Raw genomic sequence first — 15,112 nt, forward strand, 5'->3', positions numbered from 1 at the left:
GTCCAACTCTTACATCCATACATGACCACTGGAAAAACCATAGCTTTGACTGGATGGACCTTTGTTGGCAAAGTAATGTCTTTGCTTTTTAATATGCAGTCTAGGTTGGTCATAACTTTTCTTCCAAGGAGGAAGCGTCTTTTAATTTCATGGCTGCAGTCACCATCTGCAGTGATTTTGGAGCCCCCAAATCTAAAGTCTCCCAGTCTTTCCATTGTTTCCCCATCTATTTCCCATGAAGTGATGGAACAAGATGCCATGATATTAGTTTTTTGAATGTTGAATTTTAAGCCAACTTTTTCACTCTTCTCTTTCACTTTCATCAAGAGGCTCTTTAGTTCTTCTTTGCTTTCTGCAATAAGGATGGTGTCATCTGCAAATCTGAAGTTATTGATATTTCTCCTGGCAATCTTGATTCCAGCTTGTGCTTCATCCAGCCTGGCATTTCGCATGATGTACTCTGCATCTAAGTTAAACAAACAGAGTGACAATATACAGCCTTGACATACTCCTTTCCTGATTTGGAACCAGGTTGGAAAATTCTGAAAGAGATGGGAATACCAGACCACCTGATCTGCCTCTTGAGAAATTTGTATGCAGGTCAGGAAGCAACAGTTAGAACTGGACATGGAACAACAGACTGGTTCCAAATAGGAAAAGGAGTTCGTCAAGGCTGTATATTGTCACCCTGCTTATTTAACTTATATGCAGAGTACATCATGAGAAATGCTGGACTGGAAGAAACACAAGCTGGAATCAAGATTGCTGGGAGAAATATCAATAACCTCAGATATGCAGATGACACCACCCTTATGGCAGACAGTGAAGAGGAACTCAAAAGCCTCTTGATGAAAGTGAAAGAGGAGAGTGAAAAAGTTGGCTTAAAGCTCAACATTCAGAAAACGAAGATCATGGCATCCAGTCCCACCACTTCATGGGAAATAGATGGGGAAACAGTGGAAACAGTGTCAGACTTTATTTTTCTGGGTTCCAAAATCACTGCAGATGGTGATTGCAGCCATGAAATTAAAAGATGCTTACTCCTTGGAAGGAAAGTTATGACCAACCTAGATAGCATATTCAAAAGCAGAGACTAAATTACTTTGCCAACAAAGGTTCGTCTAGTCAAGGCTATGGTTTTTTCCTGTGGTCATGTATGGATGTGAGAGTTGGACTGTGAAGAAGGCTGAGTGCCGAAGAATTGATGCCTTTGAACTGTGGTGTTGGAGAAGACTCTTGAGAATCCCTTGGACTGCAAGGAGATCCAACCAGTCCATTCTGAAGGAGATCAGCCCTGGGATTTCTTTGGAAGGAATGATGCTAAAGCTGAAACTCCAGTACTTTGGCCACCTCATGCGAAGAGTTGACTCATTGGAAAAGACCCTGATGCTGGGAGGGATTGGAGGCAAGAGGAGAAGGGGACGACAGAGGATGAGATGGCTGGATAGCATCACTGACTCGATGGATGTGAGTCTGGGTGAACTCCGGGAGTTGGTGATGGACAGGGAGGCCTGGCGTGCTGCGATTCATGGGGTCGCAAAGAGTCGGACACGACTGAGCGACTGAGCTGAACTGAACTAGACATTTACAGACTGATGAGGTCAAACCCCAGCATCACGTGACCCTGTCGACATCATTACATCATCACAGTTGGTCCTGATGGGAGGTGAGGGCTGCTCCTGCCCTTAGTGCTCCATGACAGTTTGGGAGATTCCATCAGGTCCCCTCCATGCCCTTCCAAATGTTTGTCTCTCATGGAGAGTAGGCTTCAGATCATCTCAGTGCCTTTGTGGCAGTCCACAAGTAGGAAGTGTTTGTCTCTCTTTCTGATGATCACTGGAAGAAGTTCCTCATGGCGAGCCAGCCTATCATGGCTGCTTCTTTATTAAAATATGTGCAATGGAAATTATGCTAATTAAGCTGGAGTGTAATTATAGACTAGAAAGATTCTTCACAGTCTGAATTGAATTGTTGTAGATGAATGTGCATTAAGTTAATAATGTGAAGCTAATTATGAAAGGTAAAGGAGAGGAAGGGAGGTAATCGGTTATGTGATGTAGAGACGCTGCTGTCCCCGGCGAACCTTCCCATTAAAAGCCCAGGTAACCCTGATGATGAGAATTCTTCTAGCGCTTGTCTCTGATTTCAATACTGCAATTAAAATGGCCACCGGTGACTAATTAACCCATTTAACTCTATTTGTCTGTGGCATTTATTACAGCAGAGAGTTAAATGTGGTGACACTCTGCTGCTTTATGTCCTGTCCCAAGTATATATGTGGAGTTAATTCTTTATTCTTTATTTATGCTTCTGTATGCATTTATGATAATTACGAAAATGAGCCAAGAATCTGTCGTCCCAGTGTGATTCTGCCAAGCTCAACGAAAGCTGTATTCTGGGAAATAAATTCTTTTTGCTTAGAATCAAAACAAGCTCAAGTGGCAGTCATATGGCTTTTGTTCCAAAGCTATCAATTCAGAGGATCCGTGAGATGTTATCCTCATGCTGTGAGTACATGAAGAAATACTCAGTCATTTAATCCTTTCAGCTAGAGTCTTATCGGTAAGCTGGGTTTCCTGTGTTCATTGATCAAAGTCACCTGAATCAGCTAAATGAGAGTGAATATTTAAAAAAAAAAAAAAGGGAGGGGAATACATACAGTGGTACTGAGTGATTTTTCAGCTAATTTCAGAAAATGTAATGTTCACGGGTCTTCTGCATAGAATGGCTTGACACCCAGTTGCACACTCCTAGGGTCTGGAAGAATCTAACAAGTGCTGAAAAGACTTGCTGAAGAGAGGTTCTTACAGAGGATGTGCCTGTCCAGTAAAAGGAAGGGGCTGATGTTGTGGGAAGTCACACTTCACTATTTCTTCTGTGTTTCCAAGGAACTTTGAAAAACCCCTTGAATTGCTTTTTTTCCCCTCTAGAAAACCAACAGAAATGTTGAGGTGTACATCAAGCTTTTACTGATTCCTTTAAATATCTATTAATATTTTCTCTCTTTTCTCACTTACATTATTGCTGTGTGGTCTTACACATAGATAGTTTGAGATACTAATTATCCATAACCCTGACTTTTAACTTGAATTTTCTAAGTCTTTTCTGACGTATCTGTATGTTCTTTAGAGAATTTTTATCAGTTTCTTTTTTGAATTAATACAATTTAGCCTGTCTTCATTTTGCTTCTAACATGTTGTTATTTTTCTTTATGCCAAGATAATATTGGCATCAGAAAGTTTGTTTCCTTTTGCGGAAGGCATGACGCTGTTCTTGCCTATGAGATGAGACTGTGTCACTGAATGATTATAACCATAGTTTCTGAAGATTTGATGTCTTGTTGGGTCTCCAGAGCTACCCTACAGTAACTGTGTGACTTTGCACAAAGTTTTTAAGTTTCAACCTCACCTGTGAACCAGTAAAAACATGATTATCCTCCTCAAAGGGTTATAGCAGGGTCAGCAAGCCCTAGGGCCAAATCCAACTCAAATCCATCTGTTTTTGTAAATAAAGTTTTATTGGAACACAGCCGTACCCAGTTCTTACATTTTTTCTATGGCTGCTTTTGAGCTGCAGCTGCACAGTTGGAATAGTTGCAACAGAGATTGTGTGGCAATCTCTAAAATATTTTTGTCTATTAACAGGAATGGTTTACTAATCCCTAGATGGAATATTAAATTTGTGTATTAGTGTATAAAACATATAAAAATATATTTGTGCATAATATGACCTACATACGCATATGTTCATTGTTGTTGTTCAGTCGCTAACTTGAGTCTGACTCTTTGAGACCCCATGAACTGCAGCATGACAAGCTCCTCTGTCCTTCACTATCTCCTGGAGTTTGCTCAGATTCATACCCATCGAATCTATGATGCTATCTAACCATCTCATCCTCTGTTGCCCCCTTCTCCTTGTGCCCTCAGTCTTTCCCAGCATCAAGGTCTTTTCCAATGAGTCAGCTCTACCCATCAGGTGGCTGAAGTACTGGAGCTTCAGCTTCAGCATCAGTCCTTTCGATGAATATTCAGGATTGGTTTCCTTTAGTATTAACTGGTTTGATCGCCTTGTAGTTCAAGGGACTCTCAAGAGTCTTCTCCAGGACCACAAGTCACAAGTATCCATTCATTGTTGCCCCCTTCTCCTTTTGGCCTCAGTCTTTCCCAGCACCAGGGTCTTTTCCAATGAGTTTGGTCTTTGCATCAAGTGTCCAAAATATTGGAGCTTCGGCTTCAGCAACAGTACATATATAATATGTTTATAAAGAGTTTCAACTAATGCTTGTCACATTGCAACCATCCAATGTATGTTGACAACTATTATTTAAATATTCTGTTAAAACCAGTTCTACTTCATTATTAGAAAATCAGCTATGAAGAACACATTAAATGAAGTATCACTAAGTCCTCAAGTTAATCAGAATATTTTTCTTTAAAAATATTTTCTAAAATAAAAGCATTATTTATCATTTAAGCAAGTGTTGATTATAAAAATATATATCATGATACTTTTCCCAATGGAGTAATTTCTTAAAATGGCCATGAAAAATTACTATCAACTTGGTAGCTTAAAACAATAGAAATTTATTGTCTGACAGTTCAGAGGCTGGAAGTCTGAGGCCATGATGTCAGTAGAGCCATATTCTCTCTGAAGGGTCTAGGGGAGGCCTCTTCCAGCTTCTGGTGGTTGCAAGCCCTTGGTGTCTTTGGCTTGCAAAAGCACAACTCCAATCTGTGCCTCTGTAGGCACATAGCATCACACTGTGCCCATCTTCACGTGATCTTCTCTGAGTATCTGTGTCCAAATTTCTCTCTTGCCTCATGGATTCTAGTCATTGGCAGGTATTCCTTATTTCCATCTTGAGTTCCCTCAGGGCTCACCCCGGGGGGTGGCTGCAGTTACTGATGGCTGCAGCATCCTTTGTTTAGTGAAGTGGCAGGAAGCATTCTTAGTCTGCAGTTCTCTGGGTAGACTGGGTTTAGCTGGAAGTTTTCTTGGGTATCCTCATAAAGATTTGGTGACTGGTGTGACTGGTATTATGTAATGGTCTCAAAAGGCTAGATTTTGTAGGGGAGGAAAAATCATTCTCTCTCTCTCTACTTTTCTCATTGGAAAAGTCCCTGAAGCTGGCAAAGATTGAAGGCAGGAGGAGAAGGAGACAACAGAGTGTTGGGTGGCATCACCAACTCAATGGACATAAGTTTGAACAAAGTCTGGGAGATGGTGAAGGACAGGGAAGCCTGGCATGCTACAGTCCATGGGGTCACAAAGAGTCAAACACGACTGAGTAACTGAACAATAACAGCAACAACAACCCTTCTGAGTTTTGGCTGAATCTCCCCCACCCCTGGTAATAAAAGAATAGCAAGAGAAAAAGAAAAAGTTTATTAACATGTATACTTCATGTATACCTGGAAGATCCCAGGAAAAAATAAGTAGCTCCCTGAGATGGCCCATGCCATCACTTTGATACCATCTTTAGTTAAGACAAAAATGATGTTGGGGTTGGGACATGGTCAAATGTGGGAGCGTACCAGGAAAAGTAAGTAAGGGTAAGGTTTTTAATGCAGATTTTAAGTCTCTGCCTTCCCCATTGATAAGTTTCTTGTAGTTTAGTGTCATCTTACTCTTCATGTTACAGAGAGGAAGACACACTTACAAATGGAGATTTCTTTTATAAATTTAAATGTTTGTTACAAAAGGACTGACTTCTGCACTGCTTTCAGCGCATCTCCTGTACCTGTCCTTTCCCTATTTGGAGCCAGTCTGTTGTTCCATGTCCAGTTCTAACTGTTGCTTCTTGACCTACATACACGTTTCTCAGGAGGCAGGTAAGGTGATCTGGTATTCCCATCTCTTGAAGAATTTTCCAGTTTGTTGTGATCCACACAGTCACAAAGTCTTTAGCGTAGTCAGTGAACCAGAAGTAGATATTTTACTGGAATTCCCTTGCTGTTTCTATGAGCCAGCTGATGTTGACAATTTGATCTCTGGTTCCTCTGCCTTTTCTAAATCCAGCTTTTACATCTGGAAGTTCTCAGTTCACGTACTGTTGAAGTCTAGCTTGTAGGATTTGAAACATTACCTTGCTAGCATGTGAAGTGAGTGCAATTGTGCAGTAGTTTGAACATTCGTTGGTCCCTGTGTCTGTCGTTTCTCAAAAATAATCAGCTCAAAATAATTCTTTTGCCAAAGCAGCCTTTCCTGGGGTGGCACACTCTACTGCTGTTTAGCCTCCAAGGTGGTACCTCTCAAACAGGCGCCTAATTCCAGATACCATCTGGAAACTTGGCTGGAGGAGGGTTGACCAGCACATCTACAGCACGTGGCTCAGGCTCTCTTGGCCTAGTGGCTGGGATCCAAGAGGGAGTCTCTAAGAGTAAACATTCCAAGAGACGGAGGTGGAAGCCGCAACACTTATGATCTGACCTCAGAGCCATATTCTGTTAATGCAGGCAAATCACTTAGCCCAGCTCCAGTCAAGGCGGGGGCTGGGGGAAGGGAGTGGGGAGACAATGACACTTTATCTCCTGATGTGATCAGTAAGTGAATACAGGACAGGAAAGGAACTGGCAGCCTCTTTGACTTCCTGACACATCAAATATAGCCATCGTTCAAAATCTGATGTAGAGTTTTCCTATTCTCTCTTTCCATCTTCGTGTGTGTGTGTGTGTGTGAGATACTTGTATATTTTATACACATGTGCATTCATACATGTATGTACACACGCACATTGAGAGAGAGATTTTAAGAAATCATCTCATGCAATTGTGGTTTTCATGTCTGGAACGTGTAGGACAGGCCAAGAGGGTGGAAATCAGGCATGAGTTACAACTGCAGTTCTAAGACAGAATTACTTCTGGAAACCTCAGTTTTTCCTCTTACAGATTTTCAATTGATTGGATGAGGCCCATTCATGTTACTGAGGCTGTTGGTGAGGGAAAAGTTTTCCCCTACCCTTCCTGAGTTGTTTTGGCTGATTTGATCATTAAATTGACACAAGGCGTATTTGGAGGAAAAAAATATTTGGACCTATAGAGAGCTCATAGATGTGGAACCCAAGAAGTGGCCAAAGAGGTAGCTTTTATACAAAAAAGCTTTTAGACAAAGAATAAGTTTGTGAAGAACCAAGACAAAGAAGCTTGAGCTTGGGAAAGTAAATTAGTGAAGAAGTAACAAGGTTTGTTTCTACAGGTTTTCTCAGCCTTTATAAATTCCCTTTATCTAGTGATAGGAATGTCCCTACCTCCTGATGCAAGGAGGGAAGATTTATTTCCTGCTTTCAGGGAGACAGAAGGGAGGGTCAGAATGTCCTTCTGCCACTGGCTATTTCTTAAGTATTGTAATTTTAATTCAAGATAATCAGTGTGCCACTTTGACATATTTGGAGACAGCTTGCCCTAAACCCCAATAGTTTCCTCCTCTGAAACATTCCTGGAAGTTTCACATATTACAACCTGAGCTGGTACATTGCTCTGTTATTTCACTGAATCATTTTCCTAGGCTTGAGAGTAGGTCAGTTCAGTTCAGTTCAGGAGACTGCAAGGCAGGTCAGCTGCCTTATGTAAGCAATCAGGTATTTAACAAGAGATGTATCTATGGAAACAGAAGAAAACAAAGGTTAATGATTGGAGCCCACTCTGTTCCAGTTTCTGGAGCTCAGGGGGGCAGCTAGTCAAGAGATTTCTAGATGTCAGGGTCAAAGCATCTTTTGCAGTTTGAAGTGGCTCTGTTGATGTCATTAGGTATTCAGGCAAACTTCTGAGTGGCTCACACAGCAACAGGCGCAAAGAAGAGAATCTAAACATAACTCTCGTGACAATATCTCTGAAGATTACATTGAGTCATCTGGCTTCAGTTTGCACATCTTCCAGAAAAAGGGCACTTTCTGTCCTCAGTGATTTCAAGTTTCTTTCTTTTTAACTTGTGGATGGGAGAAAAAAATTGGAAACGTTAGTTTAGAAAGTGAAGTCGCTGAGTCATGTCCGACTCTTTGCGACCCCGTGGAGTGTAGCCCACCAGGCTCCTCCGTCTGTCCATGGGATTCTCCAGGCAAGAATACTGGAGTGGGCTGCCATTTCCTTCTCCCGGGGATCTTCCCGACCCAGGGATTGAACCCAGGTCTCCCGCACTGCAGGCAGACGCTTCAACCTCTGAGCCACCAGGGAAGCCCTTTTAGTTTAGATAGTTGTAGTCAAATATTGTAGGGATTTTAGTAAACTAGAACGATTCAGGATCCAGTGCAATTTATAGGTAGAAAACAAAGACTGAAAGATGTTTAATAGAACTAGAGTTTGAAATCCATGCTGCTGTTGCTAAGTCACTTCAGTCGTGTCCGACTCTGTGCGACCCCATGGACTGCAGCCCACCAGGCTCCCCCATCCCTGGGATTCTCCAGGCAAGAACACTGGAGTGGGTTGCCATTTCCTTCTCCAATGCATGAAAGTGAAAAGTGAAAGTGAAGTCGCTCAGTCGTGTCTGACCCTTAGCAACCCCATGGACTGCAGCCTACCAGGCTCCTCCATCCATGGGATTTTCTGGGCAACAGTACTGGAGTGGGGTGCCATTGCCTTCTCCTTGATATCCATAAATGTATATTATTGTTTCTATTGAAACATAATTTTTTTCTTTAAAATCTTCTCCATTTTTACCAAAGATAGCCAAATTAAGACTGCCATTTTTACCAAAGATAGCCAAATTAAGACTAACTGCTTTCCAAAGTTAAGTCTAGATTTACTAAACTTGGCCTAGTTATTTACATAAGTGCAGCACAAATAATGATTGATTGTACAGGCTCTTTTAAATTTGTTTTCCTGGAACTTTTAATAAAAAATCTCCAGATTGAACTTTTATTAAGCTCTTAATCCTAAGAAGCCAAGTGAAATATTTGCCATCAGACCTTGCCTTGCAGTACCTATAAATTTGAGTGAATTCCTTTCTTCTTGAGGTTTCTAAAATACCCTGAGGTTCCTGGACCTGTCAGGAAGGGCCTTCCTTATTCATCTTGTAAGCCTTCTGGGAATCCTGTAAGCAAGATACCAGATCAGTTTTCCAAGGGGCTTTACTGTAAGGCTTCATAAAGTCAGTCTTTGCTTCTGAAAGCTGTCTGATCATATCTGAGTCTACGTATGTCTCTTTCAAATATGACATTTGGTCAAAGCCTTGACCAGTTTCCAATTGTGTCATGTCAAAAGGAGAACAGATTCTTACTGAATTTGTGTAAATGACTATATTTTCAAGAAAATAAGAACACTCACTGAGATTTTCCAAATTTTGGAGAGATCAGTAGGGGAGAAAGGTAAATGTTTCCATTCCACTTACAAAGGTATAATTTATCAAATTGTTCCAAGTCATAGTTAGTTTAAGAGAAAAGAGCAGAAAGTTTCTTTAAATCTGAGAAAACAAAACAAAATCAGCAGTTTCAAATTTAAAAGAGGAAACCTAGAAGTTAATAATCATCCTCATCAGTTTATTCACTTCTGTGTAATTAATTCTTTTGCTGCTTGTTCTTTTGTTAGAAGTTTTATGAAGTCATAAGTTTGTTGTTCTTGGTGTTATTTCCCAATTAGAGTTTTGTAAATGTTTAGGCAGTTCAGTGTTACAATTTAAAAGTTATCAGAAACTTGTATTCTAGGATACTTCTTAGGTCCCCTCTCATGAATTTCTCTGAATATAAAACACATTAGCAAGAAGCGTTGGTAAAAGCATCTGAGTGAAAAAATAACTGTAAATGATAAAAGATTTTAAAATATCCATTATTAAAGATCTGATTCACTATGGAACTGACAGGGCAATTTGGTTATTTCTTAAGATAATGACTACATTGTGAATGATAACATTATACTACAACATACAAATTTTAGGAATTTCATATAATTTCTAGAATATTTATGTTAAACCACTACCATTCAGGTATGACCTATATTAAATCCCTTATGATTATACAGTGGAAGTGATAAATTGATTCAAGTTATTAGATCTGATAAGACAGAGTGCCTGAAGAACCATGGATGGAGGTTCGTGACATTGTACAAGAGGCAGTGATCAAGACCATCCCCAAGAAAAAGAAATGCAAAAAAGCAAAATGGTTGTCTGAGGAGGGCTTACAAATAGCTGTGAAAAGAAGAGAAGTGAAAGGCAAAGGGAGAAGGAAAGATATACCCATTTGAATGCAGAGTTCCAAAGAATAGCAAGGAGAGATAAGAAAGCCTTCCTCAGTGATCAATGCAAAGAAATAGAGGAAAACAATAGAATAGAAGACTAGAGATCTCTTCAAGATAATGAGAGATACCAAGGGAACATTTCATGCAAGTTCAGTTCAGTCTCTCAGTCGTGTCCGACTCTTTGCGACCCCATGAATCGCAGCACGCCAGGCCTCCCTGTCCATCACCAACTCCCGGAGTTCACCCAGACTCACATCCATCGAGTCAGTGATGCTATCCAGCCATCTCATCCTCTGTCGTCCCCTTCTCCTCCTGCCCCCAATCCCTCCCAGCATCAGAGTCTTTTCCAATGAGTCAACTCTTCATATGAAGTGGCCAAAGTACTGGAGTTTCAGCTTTAGCATCATTCCTTCCAAAGAAATCCCAGGGCTGATCTCCTTCAGAATGGACTGATTGGATCTCCTTGCAGTCCAAGGGACTCTCAAGAGTCTTCTCCAACACCACAGTTCAAAAGCATCAATTCTTCGGCGCTCAGCTTTCTTCACAATCCAACTCTCACATCCATACATGACCACAGGAAAAACCGTAGCCTTGACTAGACGAACCTTTGTTGGCAAAGTAATGTCTCTGCTTTTGAATATGCTATCTAGGTTGGTCATAACTTTCCTTCCAAGGAGTAAGTGTCTTTTAATTTCATGGCTGCAGTCACCATCTGCAGTGATTTTGGAGCCCCCCAAAATAAAGTCTGACATTGTCTCCACTGTTTCCCCATCTATTTCCCAAGAAGTGATGGGACCAGATGCCACGATCTTCATTTTCTGAATGTTGAGCTTTAAGCCAACTTTTTCACTCTCCACTTTCACTTTCATCAAGAGGCTTTTTAATTCCTCTTCACTTTCATGCAAAGATGGGCACAATAAAGGACCGAAATGATATGGACCTAACAAAAGCAGAAGATATTAAGAAAAGGTGGCAACAATACACAGATCAACTATACAGAAAAGATCTTCATGATCCAGATAACCACAATGGTGTGATCACTCACATCCTGGAGTGTGAAGTCAGTGGACCTTAGGAAGCATCACTATGAACAAAGCTAGTGGAATGATGGAAATCCAGTTGAGCTATTTCAAATCCTAAAAGATGATGCTATGAAAGTGCTGCACTTAATATGCCAGCAAATTTGGACAGCTCAGCATTGGTCACAGGATTGGAAAAGGTCACTTTTCATTCCAATCCCAAAGAAAGGCAATGCCAAAGAATGTTCAAACTACCACACAGTTGCACTCATCTGACACGCTAGCAAAGTAATGCTCGAAATTCTCCAAGCCAAGCTTCAACAGTACATGAACCATGAACTTACAGATGTTTAAGCTGGATTTAGAAAAGGCAGAGGAACCAGAAATCAAATTGCCAATATCCGTTGGATCATCGAAAAAGCAAGAGAGTTCCAGAAAAACATCTACTTCTGCTTTATTGACAACACCAAAGCCTTTGACTATGTGAATCACAACAAACTGGAAAATTATTAAAGAGGTGGGAATAACAGACCACCTGACCTGCCTCCTGAGAAATCTGTATGCAAGTCAAGAAGCAATAGTTAGAACTAGACATGGAGCAACAGACTGGTTCCAAATCAGGAAAGGAGTACATCAAAGCTGTATATTGTCACCCTGCTTATTTAAGTTCTATGCAGAGTACATCATGCGAAATGCCAGGCTGTATGAAGCACAAGCTGGAATCAAGATTGCTGGGAGAAACATCAATAACCTCAGATATGCAGATGTCACCACCCTTATGGCAGAAAGCTAAGAAAAACTAAAGAGCCTCTTGATGAAAGTGAAAGAGGAGAATGAAAAAGTTGGCTTAAAATTTAGCATTCAGAAAACTAAGATCATGGCATCTGGTCCCATCACTTCATGTCAAATAGATGGGGAAACAGTGGAAACAGTAACATACTTTATTTTTTTGGACTCCAAAATCACTGCAGATGGTAACTGCAGCCATGAAATTAAAAGACGCTTGCTCCTTGGAAGAAAAGCTATGACCAACCTAGACAGCATATTAAAAAGCAGAGACATCACTTTGCCGACAGAGGTCCGTCTAGTCAAAGTTTTGGTTTTTCCAGTAGTCATGTATGGATGTGAGAGTTGGACTAAAAGAAAAGCTGAGTGCCGAAGAATTGATGCTTTTGAACTGTGGTGTTGGAGAAGACTCTTGAGAGTCCCTTGGACTGCAAGGAGACCCAACCAGTCCCTCCTAAAGGAAATCAGTACTGAATATTCATTGGAAGGACTGATGGTGAAGCTGAAACTCCAATACTTTGGTCACCTGATGGGAAGAACTGACTCATTTCAAAAGACCCTGATGCTGGGAAAGATTGAGGGTGGGAGGAGGGGGGATGACAGAGGATGAGATAGTTGGATGGCATCACTGACTCAACGGACATGAATTTGTGTGAGCTCTGGGAGCTGGTGATGGATGGGGAGGCCTGGTGTGCTGCAGTCCACGGAGTCCCAATGAGTCGGACACAGCTGAGTGAGCTGAACTGAACATTTATGCACACAATATAACCTAAGAAGACTTATCATCACTTACTTGACAATGCCTCTCATGTAATTTAATGTGCCAAATAAGCCTATTTAGTTTAATATATCCCTTTTATAAGGAGATAAAACAGATTTTTTGAGTGTTCAGGGACTGTCTGGAAAACCCCCAAATTATTTCCAGATCAGTAAGACTTCATTTAAAATTTGATTAGGGGAAGTTTGTCCAAAATATCAAAAAGTTTTAAAACACATGGTCAAATAGGATGGCAGTCTCTGTGAAACAATGCAGAAAATTAAATAGTTGTCAAAAGTCTTTGCTCTTTTAATATTGAAAAGCCAGGTTTACTAAAGTAATCAAAAGCGTGATGACACCAAACACAGGATATTATTTTGACAAAATACAAAATCTTTGCTTTTGTTTTGCTTATAGGCAGGTTACTTTAAAAGATAAAGAAAACCTTTATAATCTCTTACCAGGAGCAGATCAATAGTGTAAGCAAAGTTTGTCCTTTCAGCAGTTGAAAAAAGTTAAATTCCATGTTTACATAAGTACACTAATGATATTAAAACATTTTTTAAAACATTTATAGCAAATTCATTTAATATTATTCAACTTTGGTGTACAGAACCTGCCTGCCAATTCAGGAGACTTAAGAGAGGAGATGTGGGTTTGATCCCTGGGTTGGGAAGATCCCTTGGAGGAGGGCACGGCCAGCCACTCCAGTATTCTTGCCTGGAGAATCCCATGGACAGAGGAGCCTGATGGGCTGCAGTCCATAGGGTCTCACAGAGTCAGATGTGACTGAAGTAACTTAGCACGCATGCAGCACAAGTTCATCATGTATAGAATTTCTTTCCCAAGGTCTGTATTAGTTTGTTCCTTATTTTTCCCATTCATAAAATAATAAGCTTTAATACTTTTCTTTTTCCTTACATCTCTATATGTCATACCTTTTCTTTTTCCAAAACATACTTTATTTTAATCACTTCTCTTATTATTCCTAGGACCTTTAATCACATATATTAGAGTTTTTAGCCCCTAGCCTTTAATTTCTAGTGAAAACTAAAAAGTAAGCAATGATAAGCTGTCTTTTACATTAGCATTCTGTGTGTTAGCAAACGTAAATAGTCTTTATAATTTCTAAAAAAGATGTCCTTTTTTTAGATAAGATTTCTCAGTATGTCATAAAACATGTTTGCTAGATCCAGATATGTTTATTTCTTTTCTGAAGGAAAGTGAAAAGTAGATTAACCTATATTGAGGAATTAATGTTCTAATATTTTATCTTTTTTAGAAATGTTCTATATATTCAGTGAAATTTTATCATTTAATTTAACTTAGCAAAATTCTTAAGTAGCCAGTGAGATTTGGGGAACTATTTTCAAGTAGGTATACCATAAAATGATTATTAATTAAAAATTGCCCTAAAAACTTTTATCCCAGTCACATCTGTTTAATTTATTCCTTTTCAGCAATTAGGTTTAGATTACTTATGAACATTTCATCATTCCAAGTTACTTTCTTTGCTAACAAATTTTGTAATGTGAACTTATTTGATCAATAAGCTCAGGTACTATAACAGTTGCATATTTCCATTATATTCAATTTCAGTAACTTTAAAGTATGTCTGCTTTAATTTAAACCAACATCCTTAAACTAGCTCCAGCTTACTGAAGGTTAATCTTAGATCATGGGAATTGTAAAGCATTTGGGTTGGTTTCTCTTATACTTTATTCATATAAGCACTTCTTTGTCTTTAAGCCAATTAAATAGAGCTCTTTTACAAAACAATTTTGGCAATACCATCAGAAGGCAGAAAAATACCATCCATGCCTGTAATATACATACGTTGACATATAGACAGACAGAAGTAGAGATCTCTTACTTTCCATTTTAAATTTTTAGCCATGAATCAGGTACAATATGAAATTCACTAGTTTATAACTAACAGAATAAAGTTTATTCTGTGGTGGCTAAAATCTTTTATTGTTTGTGGAGAATATTTCTAAGATTTGTGTTTGCCTTTGACAAGCAATCTTGAGATTGTGAGTAAATATGTGTTTAAAAACACATGTACACCTGTGGCGGATTCATGTTGATGTATGGCAAAACCAATACAATATTGTAAAGTGATTAGCCTCCAATTAAATAAATTTATATTAAAAAAAATCCAGAGCAGAACAAAAAAATAAAATAAAAAGACTTGCTCCCACCCCCTTTGTTTTTCTTTTATTCTCAGGTAACTGTGAGCTATGTTTACATTTTAAAGACACGGTAGGATTTACACCTTCAAGGGACAGAGAGAGAAAAGATGCTTTCTCCTAGGAATGTTGGAGCACATTTATCTACTCTCAAGTCTTAGGAGAATTACGATTTAATTTTTTTCCAGTAATGGACAG

General features: G+C 39.5%; 1 protein-coding gene across 1 annotated transcript in view; it reads left to right on the forward strand.

The window, feature by feature from the left end:
- Window positions 1-15,112, forward strand: part of CTNND2 (catenin delta 2) — a 1,090,646-nt gene that overhangs the window by 759,873 nt on the left and 315,661 nt on the right.

The sequence above is a fragment of the Bos mutus genome, chromosome 20 (genome assembly GCF_027580195.1).
Source record: "Bos mutus isolate GX-2022 chromosome 20, NWIPB_WYAK_1.1, whole genome shotgun sequence".
NCBI lineage: Eukaryota > Metazoa > Chordata > Mammalia > Artiodactyla > Bovidae > Bos > Bos mutus.